The sequence below is a fragment of the Chiloscyllium plagiosum genome, chromosome 13 (genome assembly GCF_004010195.1).
Source record: "Chiloscyllium plagiosum isolate BGI_BamShark_2017 chromosome 13, ASM401019v2, whole genome shotgun sequence".
Taxonomy (NCBI): Eukaryota; Metazoa; Chordata; class Chondrichthyes; order Orectolobiformes; family Hemiscylliidae; genus Chiloscyllium; species Chiloscyllium plagiosum.
In genome coordinates this window covers 50,445,802-50,460,851 of record NC_057722.1, presented here as the reverse complement: position 1 = coordinate 50,460,851, position 15,050 = coordinate 50,445,802, and the positions used below count along the sequence as shown (strand labels likewise).

At 36.6% G+C, this 15,050-nt stretch overlaps 1 long non-coding RNA gene across 1 annotated transcript in view; it reads left to right on the top strand.

The window, feature by feature from the left end:
* The first annotated feature begins 2,286 nt into the window (after window positions 1-2,286).
* The window catches only part of LOC122556009, a 62,608-nt gene continuing 49,844 nt past the window's right edge, over window positions 2,287-15,050 (top strand). The window contains exon 1 of the long non-coding RNA XR_006313432.1: window positions 2,287-2,473. This is a non-coding gene — a long non-coding RNA (uncharacterized LOC122556009). The remainder of the gene's footprint in view (window positions 2,474-15,050) is intronic.

The window sequence follows — 15,050 nt, the reverse complement described above, 5'->3', positions numbered from 1 at the left end:
AATATTGCATCTTTGTCATGATAAACATCCTAAAGTTCTTCATGGGGAGCAATATAAAACAAAACATGACATTGGATTGTATAAGGTGACATCAGGCAAGATTACCAAAACCTTGGACAAATAATATGGTTTTAGAAATTGTCTAAAAGGAGGATTAAACAAGCAGATGGATGTTGGGAGACTACTGAATGGTGGAACAATAAAAATTGGCAATGCCCGTCAGGCCAGAATTAGAGGAATGCAAATATTTTGCAGGGTTATAGGCCTGAAGGAGATTATGCAGCTAGAGAAGGGTGAAGCAGGGAGAGATCTGAAAATAAATATGCGCTTTTAAAAATCAAGATGTTTCTTGACCATGTAGTTCAGTGATATAGGTTAACCGTTACAACATTGTGCCTGGAAAGTTACTTTGCATGAATGTGAAATATTTTAAGGAAAAATAATATCTCTGTAATTCACTTGAGTTAATAAAGTTGATCAGCATTAGTTGATCTCTATTGTAACTAACAATTAGAGATTTTGATGATACTTTTGGAGAATGAAATGAACAGCATGACCTTGTGTTTAATTCTACATTTAAGTCTGAAACCTAGCTCTGCACAAATACTCAGAAAATTGTACAGTACGTCTGCACACAAACAGAGCGAGATGACTTCCTTCAAGTTAACTGCAATCTACTTTCTTCTATTGTCAGACTAGGCACTGATTGGGGTTTACCATGTAACTATTATTGGTGCAAAGTAAAGTGGCTTCACACCAACCCTATACTGTTGAGTTGATTGCTTCCTTCAGAATAACAAGGAATTTTTCAATTGAGCAACACATTAACTGTACTGAGCCAAAGAGCATTAATAGTTAACAAAAAAATGTGGATAAAGTTCAAGGTCACATCGAGTATTCCATGTCTATTCAGACACATCTTATCTTACACTCACATGCCTAATTTTTCTCTACAAAGAATAGCTCTGGCGTTGAATAGGACCCTAAGTCCGGCCCAGTGCCATCTCTCATTCAGGATCCTTTATGCTCCTCTTTTTAAAGAAGCTGTCAAGTTCCTTTCTGCAGTTGGCAGGAAAGGCCAAATCTACAGTATAAGAATAGGGACAAAAAAGGAAACTTTTTGTTGTGTTGCTATTGTACTAAGTGAGTGAAGGAGAATTTTAGAATCATGTAATTTACTCTGGAGGCATTTACTGTACATAGCTTTAGTAATGGTAATTTCTCCTATTGTAAGACTGAAAAGATAACCATCAATCAGTTGTCAATTGGTCAATTGCTGAACTGATGAAAAGGAGCTGGTAGGAACAATCACTTCTATGGCTACCTAGAGCATTCAGTGGTCTGAAGGAAAACTGGGAACTGGATCTTTTTTATAAAAAGGAACTTGGAATTTTTTAAAATGGCTAAACGGTACAAGGGAAAAAAAAAGGCCCATAAATATAATCCACTTATAGTGTATCCTATACCAGAACAAAAATTAGTCTTTCTTTGCATGAGATGTAATTAATTCCAAGTCAATGCTTATTTTTTGGGCACATTTGTGAGAAGAAATATTTTGCAGGTTTATGCATTTAATTTTGAACAAATAATTATTCTGCTTAAAAAAAATGTAAGGACAAATGATCTAAGCAAAAGCCTAAATGCTGGGCATGCAGAGTAGATTAGTCAGAATCTCTGAGAAGAATGGATGGACTAATCTTTTGGTTATAGCACCTCATTCAACGTTCATAGCTTTTTACACTTGTAAACTGTCTGCTGCTAAAGGTTATGCAGTTGAATGTTCACTGAAAATACATTTCAAAGAATAGCATTTTCCTGCTCAATGAAAGTATGTAGAAACTGTAATACTGAAATTACATATTTCCTTATTGTCTCTGGACCTCTGTCATTAAAATGTCAGTTATTAAGTTTTATCATAAATTTTACTTGATCAGAATTTTTTCCTGTCCATGGATCATCTTATTCTGTTGAATTTCTTTTTCCATTTAAGCAGACTGATTATTGATTTTGGTTTATGTTCTCCTCAATCATTTGGACTGGTTAAGAAAAAAGATTACTGAACAGTGGATGAATGAGATATGATCTACTTATAATCCAGCCCATGGTTTCCTAGCTACCATATTGTCTATTCTGTTCCGCTATGTGAAAAATGTTGAATATCAACAATGGGTTTCAGTGCTGTATTGTTGAGTTTTGTATGAACTAATCTTGCTTCACTAAAAAAGACCTACAGCTTTGGAAAAAGTCTATAGCCAGTGCATTCCTAACTCCCCCTGCACTGGTGCTTGTTGTAGCTGTGGGAAGACATTTTACTCTCTTACTCTTTTCTGTTTCCTTTTTAAAAATTTTGTTAATATTAGATATTGTGTTTTACCTATGTAGTGTTACACCTGTTAGAGTTGTGTGTCTGGGAAAACATCTGGATTTATCTGCGGATTTAGGCCTCATACAGATGTCTGTATTTTGTGTGAAGGTAAGCCCTACAAACTGTTTTGCTGACTTCAGCTAAGCTGCCAGTTTCTAAACCTCTCTCTGTATATTTAGTCAAATTCATAATTTCATCAATGTTCCATATTACCAGGAAGTGCTAAGGATTTCAATTTCACAGGCCAATAACACAGGAGAATATCATGTATATAGGTCCAGTATGTCAGTCATCACAAGTTCGCACAATTCTTATGTTTTGACTTTGCTAAACTATGAACAAACTTGTTCTTAAGTGGGAAGTTAATATTACAACATTTTTTACCAAGCTGATTCTTGTCTATAAAGTTTCCTTTTCCAGCTGAACAATTATTCTTCGATTTTATTATTGCAGAACAATAGGTGTTTCTAGTCGTAGGCATATGATTTTCCTCACCATGGGCTGCCTTTGGAAGTGGGGGGAAGGATGCTTCCACTGTAATAAATGGGTGAAAAACTTTATAAGTAAACATAAGATATGTTTTTCTTCAAAATAATTTTTGTATGGATGGTGAAAGTAAAAGGGATTTTAATTGGAAGATGAAGGATTTTATTTTGCTTCTTGATACTTATAGGTCAGCTTTGCAAAATAATTACATGAAGCTTTTGTGATGGATGTACCATCAAATAAAAAAAATATAAAAGTTCAATAGTGCATAAATATTAGACACGGTGAATCACTTGCATATCCTAGAGGACAGCCTAAATTTTATTAATCTGGACTGCATAAATTTCAATTCCAATAATGTCTGTATGAAATAAGAAATTTTACTGACTCTAGGAGGTAGTTCATGTTGCTTGTCCCCAAATATGAATATTTCAGGAATAGCTGTATGGTAGTTAAAATTGGAATTTTTTGAAACATCAGAGAAACTTTCTTAAACTAGACTTGAAAGCTTCTTTTACATGTTATTGCAAAATTAATGAATATCTGTTAGTAATTTTTAATCTATAATTTTGAGAATAGTTATAAAAATTACACCTCTTAATTGGTCTGTTGAATAATAACATTTCCAATTTATGTTAACATGTGAAATATACTTCATCATTAAAAGTAATAAGTGGATTTTAATATCAAGTGTGCAAGTCTGTGGGCATGCAAATCAGTGTGCAAGTTTCCTATAAAGCTTCATTGGATTTGAAGTAGCTTCTAGTTGTTTTAAATTAGCTAGCAAGTGTTCTCCATATTTTATTTAATGGAAGCAATTAGGAATCTCAAAGCTACTTAAAATGATTCACTTTAAACTCTGTTTGATATTCTTACCATTATTTTCACAAAGCTATCAATCTATAAAGTGTGAACAGATTGTAGCAAATATACTAAGGTTTTGAGTAATTACTAAATAAAAGTAATTTGTAATCTGTAGTGGATTTTTTATTTGGGAATTGAAAAATACAGGTATTTAACTGAGTTTCTATGTAACTTCAAAACAGGAGAATCCCTTTAGGGGATTACAGTGGCAAGCTACTACAAATACATTTGCAAAGAAACCGCCAACAGCATTCCTCAAGCTTTTAATAAAAACATAGTTAAAGAAAATAGACAAATTGCATAAAATGATTTTGTAACTCTTTTCATAGACCTCCCAAGTTTAGGCCTGTGGCTGAGGGAGAAAGATGAGCAGCAGATCTGCCCATAGTGCTCAATTAATTTTGTACAGAATGTCAGAGGATGATGGCCTCTCTGTGAAACATTGTCAGACCCTCTGTCTGCAGTAGTGAGCCTGATTTTTTTCTCCTTTTTTGATCATCTTTGTCAACCAATTATAGAATGGAACTGAACCAGAAAACCTGGTACAATCTGGCAATTAGTACAAAGAGTTTTCAGTCTAGTGTAAAGACAGAGTTGCAGAAGCCCAAGCAGCCATAGAAATAGCTTCGATTGGACAAGGCATTAGCTTTTAGTGCTGCTTGGATTCATCCTAATGGTATTGGCTTCTACCCTACAGGTCTTTACTGTAAAGTATTACATTATGGACTTGGCTTTCGATGAGCCTATTTCACTTTTCATTTTAGCTTGTCCATCTTACATTTTCTCTTTATCTTTTTGATCCATCATTCAGACAGGTTTTGACTTGAGCAACAAAGAACCAAGTTATTTGAACACTCACAGAATTTGACATTTTTAATTCATTCTCTATTATGTATCATAGCATGGCAGTCAGCGTAAAATGCATTAAAAGTTTTTTTGTATCTGTCTTGAAATTCCAGACTCTACTGGTGATATTCCTTTCACATTAATGTTTTTCTTCTTTATTTTCTTTTCTATTGTTGCTCCTGATGTGATGATGATGATGATGATGGTTACTAGCTAGCACAAACTGATTTATGATTTCCTGACCTTGAATTGCCACAAATCTCATTATTGTATTTCTACAACTAACGTGTTGACCACATAAGGCAAAATGATAAGACTAAACAAATGCATATAATAACGTGTAGAGCAATCTCACTGGAAACAATGCAGCATCCAAATTGCTTCCCCCGACATTGTAACAGATAATTAAAATTTTATAATTCCAATTTAAATCTGATAATTTCACTGCATGAGAATAAGTTAAACTGGAAAATGGATGCTCAAATAGCATCAAAAATAACTAATCTTGTTTCATTTCAGAAAAAATCCTGAGCAATGTACTTTTTGGCATATTAAAGCCAGTTTCCCTGTTTCAAATGTGACTTGTAATGTGTGTGCTGAATTCACAATTAGTTTGTTCTAATTTCTACCTCTATATAACCTGTGTTATGCTTACTGTCAGCACATTCTTACTCCTAGCACTTAAGGTTTCAATATGTTGCGATACTTACTATTAAGAGGTTCTTTCCAAGTTAATCTGGATTAATCTAACAATTTGAGCAAGAAAGCTGGCTAATAAGTGTATTTTTAATTGTATTGATGTTTTCAAACATTTGTAATTGCATACCTCCCACCTACTCATGCATACTTCCTTTCCAAAGTTAGGATTTTGGTACCCAATCATGCTTATTTAATTTCCACTGTTTAACACAGTCATCAGGTTTAATTGTTCTTGTGAAAGTCAATATTTATGGAAAGTAAAACTGTTAACAAAGGTTCAGCAATTCTTTTCAGATTTGAGATGATTGATTGAACCAAGTTGGGGTATATGGTTGTCACAAAAAGGATTTGCATTTACCTCATAAGGTTCATCAGCATTTGCCATAAAAGTAAAAAAATTAAATGGAATTTTAAAATTAAGATGAACAGTTCCACAGTATATCTGGTGAAGGCACAAAGGAACATTCAAGGTATAGGAACAAATCACTGCAGATGCTGGAATCTGCACTGAAAACAACAAATGGTGGAGAATGCAGTGGGTCAGACAGCATCCATGGAGAGAGCAAGCTAAGATTTCGAGCCTAGTTGACTCTTCATCAGAGCTGATGTGAAGTGGGATAGCATTTATGCTGTAGTTATGTTATAGAACATTCAAGCCCTAGAGACAGTATAGAAAGAGCCGTGAGACTGATCTTCAGCTTAAAAGGATTATTGGAAAGATTACAGAAACTTGGGCTTCTCAGCCCTGAAGGAAAAAGGCTAACAAGTGATTTTCTTGAGGTATATGAAATAATAAACAACTTAGAAATAGTAAATCTCAAGCATTAATTCAAATTAAACTGTAACAATTAGGAAAAGAGATACATGTTTGAGCTTGTGGAATAATAACTTGACACAGATATTAGATAAATCAAGAGTAATGAAAGTTGGGTCTAATTTTGGGCAGGGTAATAGGAACATAGAAACAGGAGTGGTCTATTGAATAGCTTTTTTTCCAGCATTCAAGGAGACTATGATTAATCTGTGACCTAATGCCTTACAACCACTTTTAATTCATTTCCTTTCCATGTAAAGGAAAGTTCAGAATTACTTCAGAAACAGTTAGATGATCTGCTGGGAAATATAGATTATTTCTGAATCTAATCACATTAAGATGGAGTCATAGGGTTAAACAGCACAGAAACAGTCCCTTCTGTCCAACTTGTCCGCACCGACCAAACATCCTAATCTGACCTAGACCCATTTGCCAGCATTTGGCTCATATCCCTCTAAACCCTTCCTATTCATATACCCATCCAGATGCCGTTTAAATGTTTTAGTTGTACCAGCCTCTACCACTTCCTCTGGCAATTTGTTCCATGCACGCACAGCCTTCTGTGTTAAAAAATTACCCCACAAGCCCTTTTTAAATTTTACCAGTCTCACCTTAACCTATGCTCTCTTACTTCGGACTCACCCATCCTAGGAAAAAGACCTTGCCCCTCATGATTTTATAAACCTCTATGATGAATTTCCTATCTCGCCCCTGTATTGGAAAGTAGAAACAATGAGTTATATAGATCCTCTGTTCCACTATTTAGTGACATTATGGCAGTATGGGACCAAACTTCACATCTCCACTTTTGGACCATAAGCCTAAATACGTCTGGTTAATGGAAATCCATCAATCATCAACTATAAAGCATCAATTGCTATTCATAAGAGACCTGCTTCCTGCAGGGTTTACGGATTTTACTTTCGAGGTCTGTTCTAATGTTTAGACTATGCACTCTTGTCTCAGATTCCTGAACCGTTGAAAACAATTTCTAACTATTTACCCGATTTAGTTGTCTGAAAAGTTTAATTAAATTACACTTCAACCTTAAATTCCAGGAATTACAACCTAGTTTGTGTAAGCCCTCCTTGTAATTTAACTAATGGAGTCCAGGTATTAAATCCCGCTGACTAATTTTCTTCTTTCAGGAAGGAATGCTTACCGGCTGACCATGTATAACTTAAAGGGGTAGTCCTGATTGGCTATCTGAGATACCTGGACTTTATTGTGACTCTCATAACTCCCAAACTAGATCATTGCAAGCTACTCAGGAATAGGAACTACTTCAATTTTTATTCCACCTTCCCTGAACCAGGAGTGATGGGCTAATAGCACGGGGCACCTTCCCCTGCTATTCCAGATATTGATTATTTAACAGAGATTGAGAATCACAGCTGGAATTTTCTTAGTTCCCAATTATCAATGAGCCATCCGGAGCACATTACAAAAATCAAGTTTGCTTTTGTTTTCAATATTCATATTGCACTTTATATGTTTTATAGTTAAAACTACTACTGTATGATTCATATTTTAACAATAACAATGACAGCATTTGAATGTTACTCCAAGAAAGAGATGTGCAGTCAAAAGCTTTTCATCTTGCACTCATCTGGACAGAATCACAAGAATGCCAAACCTTACAGGGGGCAATAGTTTATAATATATAGGAAGAGGATGCAGATTCTTTAGCATGTGGACACATTTGATTGGTGGAGTCATTGGAAGCAGTTAACTGACAAGCATTTGTTTCAATTCAAACCAGTAAGTTGAGCCATTGCTATGGGGAATAAACTTGGAAATGCCTGTCCTCTAAATATCTGATTTGTTTGGAAAAGACACAATATATTTAAATGTTCTTTCATTCGCAAAAGCCTCGGCTTTGTATGTCAGTGAGCCACACTGTGAAATTAAATTACTGGTAATCTTCAATTAATGTGCTTTTAGCATTCTTGGGGTTGTTTTTCAAGTGTTGTCCAATTAAGGAATCATTCCTAATGCTGGACACTATGTTCTGGATTTTATAAGCAGTGGTTGGACACAGTCAGCATTCTGTCTGTTGGGGAAACAAAAGGACTTGAAATAAAAGCTTGGCAGTTAAATGTTCTCTAGTGCATTCTACATGGTAATACCTCGATCAATGACAATTTACTAACCAATTAATCAGCACCGTCTTCTCATTCTTGGTTCCTTTGCAATTTGGTACTCTTGTCATTCTGTTATGATGGGTGCAAACTGTCAAGCTTTTACAGCTTATCTTTTCATCAGCAACACCCAAGTTTTGTGTTGACAAGCAGCCATTAATAACAGTGTTCCTAATATGGCAAAATGCCTCAAGGTGCTTCTTAGGCGCGTACTCAGAAAAAAATTTTATCAAAGGCACAGAGGGCAAGTCTCTGGGTGAGAGATTTCTATATTGATTACCAAGACTGGTTCAATAGCACAAGTACTGCCTGACTTGACCAAGGTGCAAAGGACATAGCTGTTAAGACTTGAGCAGGTAACATGCGAAATGGGAACAATAAGATGAAAAACAACTTGTCCTTATGATCAACCTGTTGCAGAGGCAGTATCGTAAGGAATTACAAAGACACGATCCTTTTGGAGATGAAATCTCATCTTTACGTTGAGGATACCCTCTGCCATGTTGTGTGCCACTACCACTATACTAAAAGGGATCGATTTTGAACAGATCCAGAAAGTCAAAACTGGACATCCATGATGTTCTGTGGGCCACTAGCAACAGCAGAATTATATTCAAACACAGGATGTAACTTCATGGCCCAGCAAATGCCTCAATCTATCATTATCATCAAGCTAGGGGATCAACTTTCATTCATCAAAGAATGCAGAAGGGCATGCCAGAAACAGTACCAGGCATACCTATAACTGAAGTGTCAAACTGATGATACAGGGCTACTTGAATGCCAAACAGGAAAAATAGTATGCTATAGACAAAGCTAAGTGATCCCACAACCAATGAATTAAATCAAAACTCTGCCACATCAGGTCATGAACAATGATGGACAATTAAACAACTAACAAGAATGGGACGTGTCACAAACAATCCCATCCTCAATAATGGGGAAGCCTAGCAGTTCAGTGTAAAAGACAAAGCTAAATTGTTTGCATCAATCTTCAGCCAGAATTGTTGAATAAAAGATCTACCGCAGTCTTATCATGTGGATTAGTATCAAGACATGTTGGTCTGCAGTCAATTTTTAAAAAATATGATACCAAAAAGTGGCTGCAAGTACTAGATATGGCAAAACATACGAATGCCGATGATAATCTGGCATCAGCACTAAAAACTTGTGTTCCAGAATTGGCTGTGCCCCTGCCAAGCTGTTCCAGTACAGCTACAACGCTGACCATCTACCCAACAATATGAACATATTCTCTATTTTCTATCTGCCAATCAAGCTGCAGCCAATTCCCTGTGGGCAGAAATCCAGGATCTTGTACTGAGCAACACCATGGAAGAGGCAGGAGCTACAGGTGGAATTGCACCACTGGAGTCTCAGAATTGGGAAGGGCATGGGACAAATGAAATGATGTGGAGGCAAGATTTCTTCAGGTTGGTGATTGCGGTGAGTGGAGAGTGGGAGTTGTGTTTCTGAAGCAAAAGCAGAAAGGGAGCATGCAGTGCCTCCTACCCCTGCCTGCTGTCAACTCCCTCGATTAGCAATGATTATCTTTGATTGGAGGACCTCCCCATTCCCCTGAGGTGACAATTTTCCTACAGAGTAGCAGTTATCAGGAACAGTGTGTGATGACAGGCCTGCCAGCAGTTGACTTAATCCCATCAGCAATAGGCTAAGGCCCTTAATTGGTCACTTAAGGGTGTCAATTAATGGTGGGTGGGAAGGTTGACTATGGGCATTCCCACCCAGAATCTTTTTCATTTATGTCAGCTTCTCCCCATTCAACCATGTATTTTTCAAAATAATTCTGCATGCTTTTCACAAATATTCATTTATTGATACTTTGAATTATTTAAAGCTGGGCAAGGAAGAAAACAATGATCAAGTACCAGAATGAAAGACCATTACTGGAATTGGCAGTCTGTTTAGTAAGTCATGCAAATATTGATACGAAACTGGAATGCTACTTTGGGTTCTAATGCTGGGAGCCAATGCAAGAAATGAACTTTGGAACTGGTGTCACTGCTGTAACAGCTTATGTGAGAAAGACAGTTTATTAGCAATAGAAAGTGACAACAAAATGAAATTGATAAGGGAAATTTTTAAAATTATGTGAAACACATTTGTGGAAGGTCGGCACATTTAAGTTGAACTATGCTTATTATTTCAGCCCCAATTTTAGATTAAACAATTTAAAAACAAAGGAAGCTAGTTAGACAAATCTACTGACAACAAAAATAATCAAAAGCAAAATAGGAAAGAATGAAAAAGTTGTAAATGTTCCAGTAGGTGAAGATCATGTCTGTACAATATAAAGAAAATAAATGCAGTTCAGCACAATTTGCAACTCCTCAGATGCTGAAGCAGTCCATATCCAAATGCAGCAAGGCCTGGACAGTATCCAGGCTTGACCTGAAAAGTGGAAAATAATTTTGCACCACACAAGTGCCAGGCAATGACCATCTCCAATAAGAAACAATCTAACTACTGCTCCTTGACATTCAATAATGTTACCATCACTGAATTTCTCATTATCAATATCTTAAGGATCATCATTGACCAGAAATTGAACTGGACTCACCATAAAAACAGTGGCTGCCAGAGCAAGTCAGATGCTAGGAATACTAAAGCAAGTAACTCAACTCCTGACTCCCCAAAGCCTACCTATCATCTACAAGGTACAAGTCAGGAGTGCAATGGAATTCTCACACTTGCCTGGAAGGGTGCAGCTCCAAATATAATCAAGAAACTTGATACCATCCAAGACAAAAGAGACTGCTTGATTGGCGCTACACACCCAAACATTCAGTCACTCTATCACTAATGCTCAGTCGTAGCAGTGTGTACCATCTACAAGATGCACTGCAGAAATTTACCAAAGATCTTTAGGTAACACTTTGCAAACCAAAAACCACTACTACCTAGAAGGACAAGGGCAGCCGATATATAGGAACAACACCACCTGCAAGTTCTCCTCCAAGCCACTCACCATCCTGCCTTCGAAGTATATCATCATTACTTCAGTATCACTGGGCCAAATTCCTTGCATCCCCTACCTAACAACATTTCGATCTACTTACAGCACATGGATGGGGCGGTTCAAGAAGGCAGCTCACCACCAACTGCTTAAGGGCAACCAGAGACAGGCAATAAATGGCCAAACCAGCGATGCTGACATCCCTCAAGTGAACATAAATGAATTAAGTTTAACTGAGATATTGAGAATGGAAGTGAGGTTTGAAACCAACTCTTTGGTCACTGTAAGAAGTATAGGCCTCTGGAAGGGAGTTTTATCTTTACAAATTGAAATATTATGTATTCACCTATATTAGTGTGAAATATATTTTGCATTATATTAAACCACATTGCTGTGTCTTTAGATTAAAAATTAAGAAGGCAACTGAAATCAGTTTTGGAAAAATAAATTCAGAGATATTTTTCACTTTACGGCTTTATAGGACATTGGTGAGACCACTTTTGGAGTACTGTGTAGGAGTTCTGGATGTCCTGCTCTAGGAAGGATATTATTAAATTGGAAAGGGTGCAGAAAAGATTTACAAAGATATTACTGGCTCTGAATAGCTTATTCTCTGAAGGCTGGATAGCTTTTCCCTGGAGGGTAGAAGGTTGAGGGGTGACCTTATAGAGATTTATAAAATCATGAAGGGCATAAATAAGGTGAATAGCAAAGGTCTTTCTCTTGTTGGGAATTCAAAACTAGAGAGTAAATGTTTAAGGTGAGAGGGGAAAGATTTGTAAGGGACCTGAGAGGCAACTTTTCCACACAAAATGCGGTGCATATATGGAACGAGATGCCAGAGGAGGTGGTATATGCAGTACAGTTACAACATTTAAAAGATGTTTGAACAGGTACATGGATAGGAAAGATTTCAAGGGATATGGGCCAAACACAAGAAAATGGGAGTAGCTTAGTTTGGGAAACCTGGTTCACATGGACAAGTTGGACTGAAGGGTACATTTTTGTGTCCTATGACTTTATTATCCATATGGCAATCATTGAGCTAGAAAATTGATAGCTGCCAAATTAAGTGTTTTTTTTTGCTTTGTACCTCCTTCTTGAATGTTAATTTTTTATATTTGGTTCTGTTTGGGTGAATTAGTATGTCACTATGTGGAACACTTGGAAAGTATGTATTTTCAAATGCTGCAAGTAGGTTTCTAAGTTTCATAGACACATAGAATATACACTATACTTATGCAAAATTGAGATTTTTTTTGCTTTTATTTATTTGTGTTGGAAACAATATCAGCCTTAAAAGCATTCAAACGCACAGTCTCAAATTATTGGGAAACAAATAATGTTTGGCATTCTTGAATGCTCCAATGCTGATGGTTTGCATTGCCCTTAATGTAAAGTTTTTAGTAGGTTATTTAAGACTTATATAAATTTGTTTAAATCTAAGTTTGAATATAACAGTTGAAGCTGAATGTGAGTTGTTTAGACATCTTGAATACTCAATTAGAACTCATTTAATTTTGTGTCCACATACATTAATGTGTAGTACATATTTGTCATGCATGCTGTGCATGTTTGTTGCTTTCTAAATCAAGCCAGTAATGATGTGAATAAGTGTGTCCCTTGGTGGTAGATGAGAGCAAATTCATCAACCTTTTGAATACTGAATGGTTTCTGCAGCTGGCACAATTTGCATTATGGAACATCTGCAAAAAAAGTATTTTCAGAGCTTGCTTTCTCCTCAGTGCTATGAATCACAATTTGTGAAACGCACATAGCCATGATTGGTGTGAATACAAACCTCCACAATAGATTAACTTCGATCAGAAGCACCTGACTTCCTGCTATGATTGGCTTTAACAATTCCATAAATGGAGCTGAACAGATAACAAAATTTGTAAGCCTTCTAAAATTAGAGTATTCAAATCATTGGGGGAGGAAATAGTGCTCTTGTTGGTCCCTGTCACAAAGTGGATGATCTGTCTGGAACAAATCCCTAAAGAATGCAAACTGTATCTTCCTACAAATTATGCCCTGAGACAATTTCCTGAATGCTGTTGAAGCTCTCAATGTCAGTTGACTGTCTCAACTGCAACTTATGTGTATGAGCTTTTCTAAAAGCCCCAGACAAATCCTGCTACGATGGCAGAAATAGACCATATCAGCCCAATGTATTGTCTTGCAACTAAAAAAAACACTCCTGATTGTCCTTGCTTCACGTTCAGATAAGTGAAGAAACAAAAATGTACGTGTCATTCAATGGCCACCAATTGTCCCATTAAAGAACTGCTTTGCCCAATTTGACATTAAGTTATTAAAACAAAAGTAAAGACCCAATTAACATAATAAATGGGATTGTTTAAGGAAAGCACCTTGCACATTTGGATATTTGCCTTGAATGTTGGACTCAAAGAACTGATGTATTTAGGGTGATGATCAGTGAATCACGCAAAAATGAAAGGGGAAAATTCAGTAGAGTAGAATCACATAGACTGTCTCTTCCTCAAGATTTGAGCCCCCATTTATTCAGCTCATGCATTTTTCTTCATTTTTATCGACAGTTAAAGTGACACACACAATGAACTTTTCTCCCAAACTATATTTACCTAATTAGAGGAACTGCGTGATTTATATCCAGGAAAAGGAGTACATGTAACATTGTTTGTCAAATGGTTATTCTAGATTAAATAAGGGACAGAAAACTGAATTGTACATCTGTCTATCTGAGTTGTAGGTTATGGAATTGAAGAAAAACCCTACTGACCTGGTTAAGAAATTGGATAGGCAGAGGAGACTATTAATAATTGACAGACACTTTATTGGTAGAATGTCCTTTGTACTGTCCTGCAGGGGCATACAGCTATTTATTGTATATATTAGTGACTTGGACAGTGGGATAGAAAGATAGATATGGAAATTTTTCAATGACACAAATATAGGACACATTGTAAATAGTGTGGTTGAAAGAAAAATTACAAAATTATATTCCCACAGTTTGCCTATTCACTTAGTCTATCAATATCTCTTTGATAGATGAAATGAATCACAAAAACTGTGGCAATTGGACTTGCAGGCATTTATGAAATCAGTGACTTCAGACTCAAAAATGATAGATTATTCTAAATGCTAACATTTATTCTCCGTCTCTAGTTGCCCTTGAGAAGGTGTTGGTGAGCTTCTTGAACTTCTGTAGGCTTTTCACTCAACAAATCTGAATAGTGAGTACCTTAGCAGGGAACTTGCAGGTGGTAGTGGTGTTCCCATTTATCTGCTGCCCTTGTCCTGTAGGTTGTACTGGTCACAGGTTTGGAAGGTGCTGTCTCAAGATGTTCAGTAAATTTATGCAGTGCATCTTGTAGATGGTATACACTGCTGCTACTGAGCATAAGTTGTGGACTGACTGAATGTTGTGGCTGTAGTGCCAATCAAGAGGGCAGATTTGGCCTGAGTGGTGTTAACATTTTGAGTGCTGTTGGAGCTGCACTCATCCAGGAAAGTGGGGATCACTCCATCATACTCCTAATTTGTGCCTTGTAGATGGCGGACAGGATTTGGGAAGTCCGATGGTGAGTTACTTGCTGTTGCACAGTATTAATTCAGTGAGTCTAGTTTAGTTTCCATTCGATGGTAAACCCAATATTGATAGTGGGGGTTTCATCAATGTTACTGCCATTGAATGTCAATCGGTGATAATTAGATTCTCTCTTGTTAGAGATAATCATTGTCTAGCGCTTATATCCTGCTGTGCTGCTTGCCATTAATGAGCCTAAATTTGTATATTGGTTAGATCTTGCTACACTTGAACTGGGCTGCTTCAGCCTCTGAGGAGTCACAAGTGGAGCTGAGCATTGTCAATCA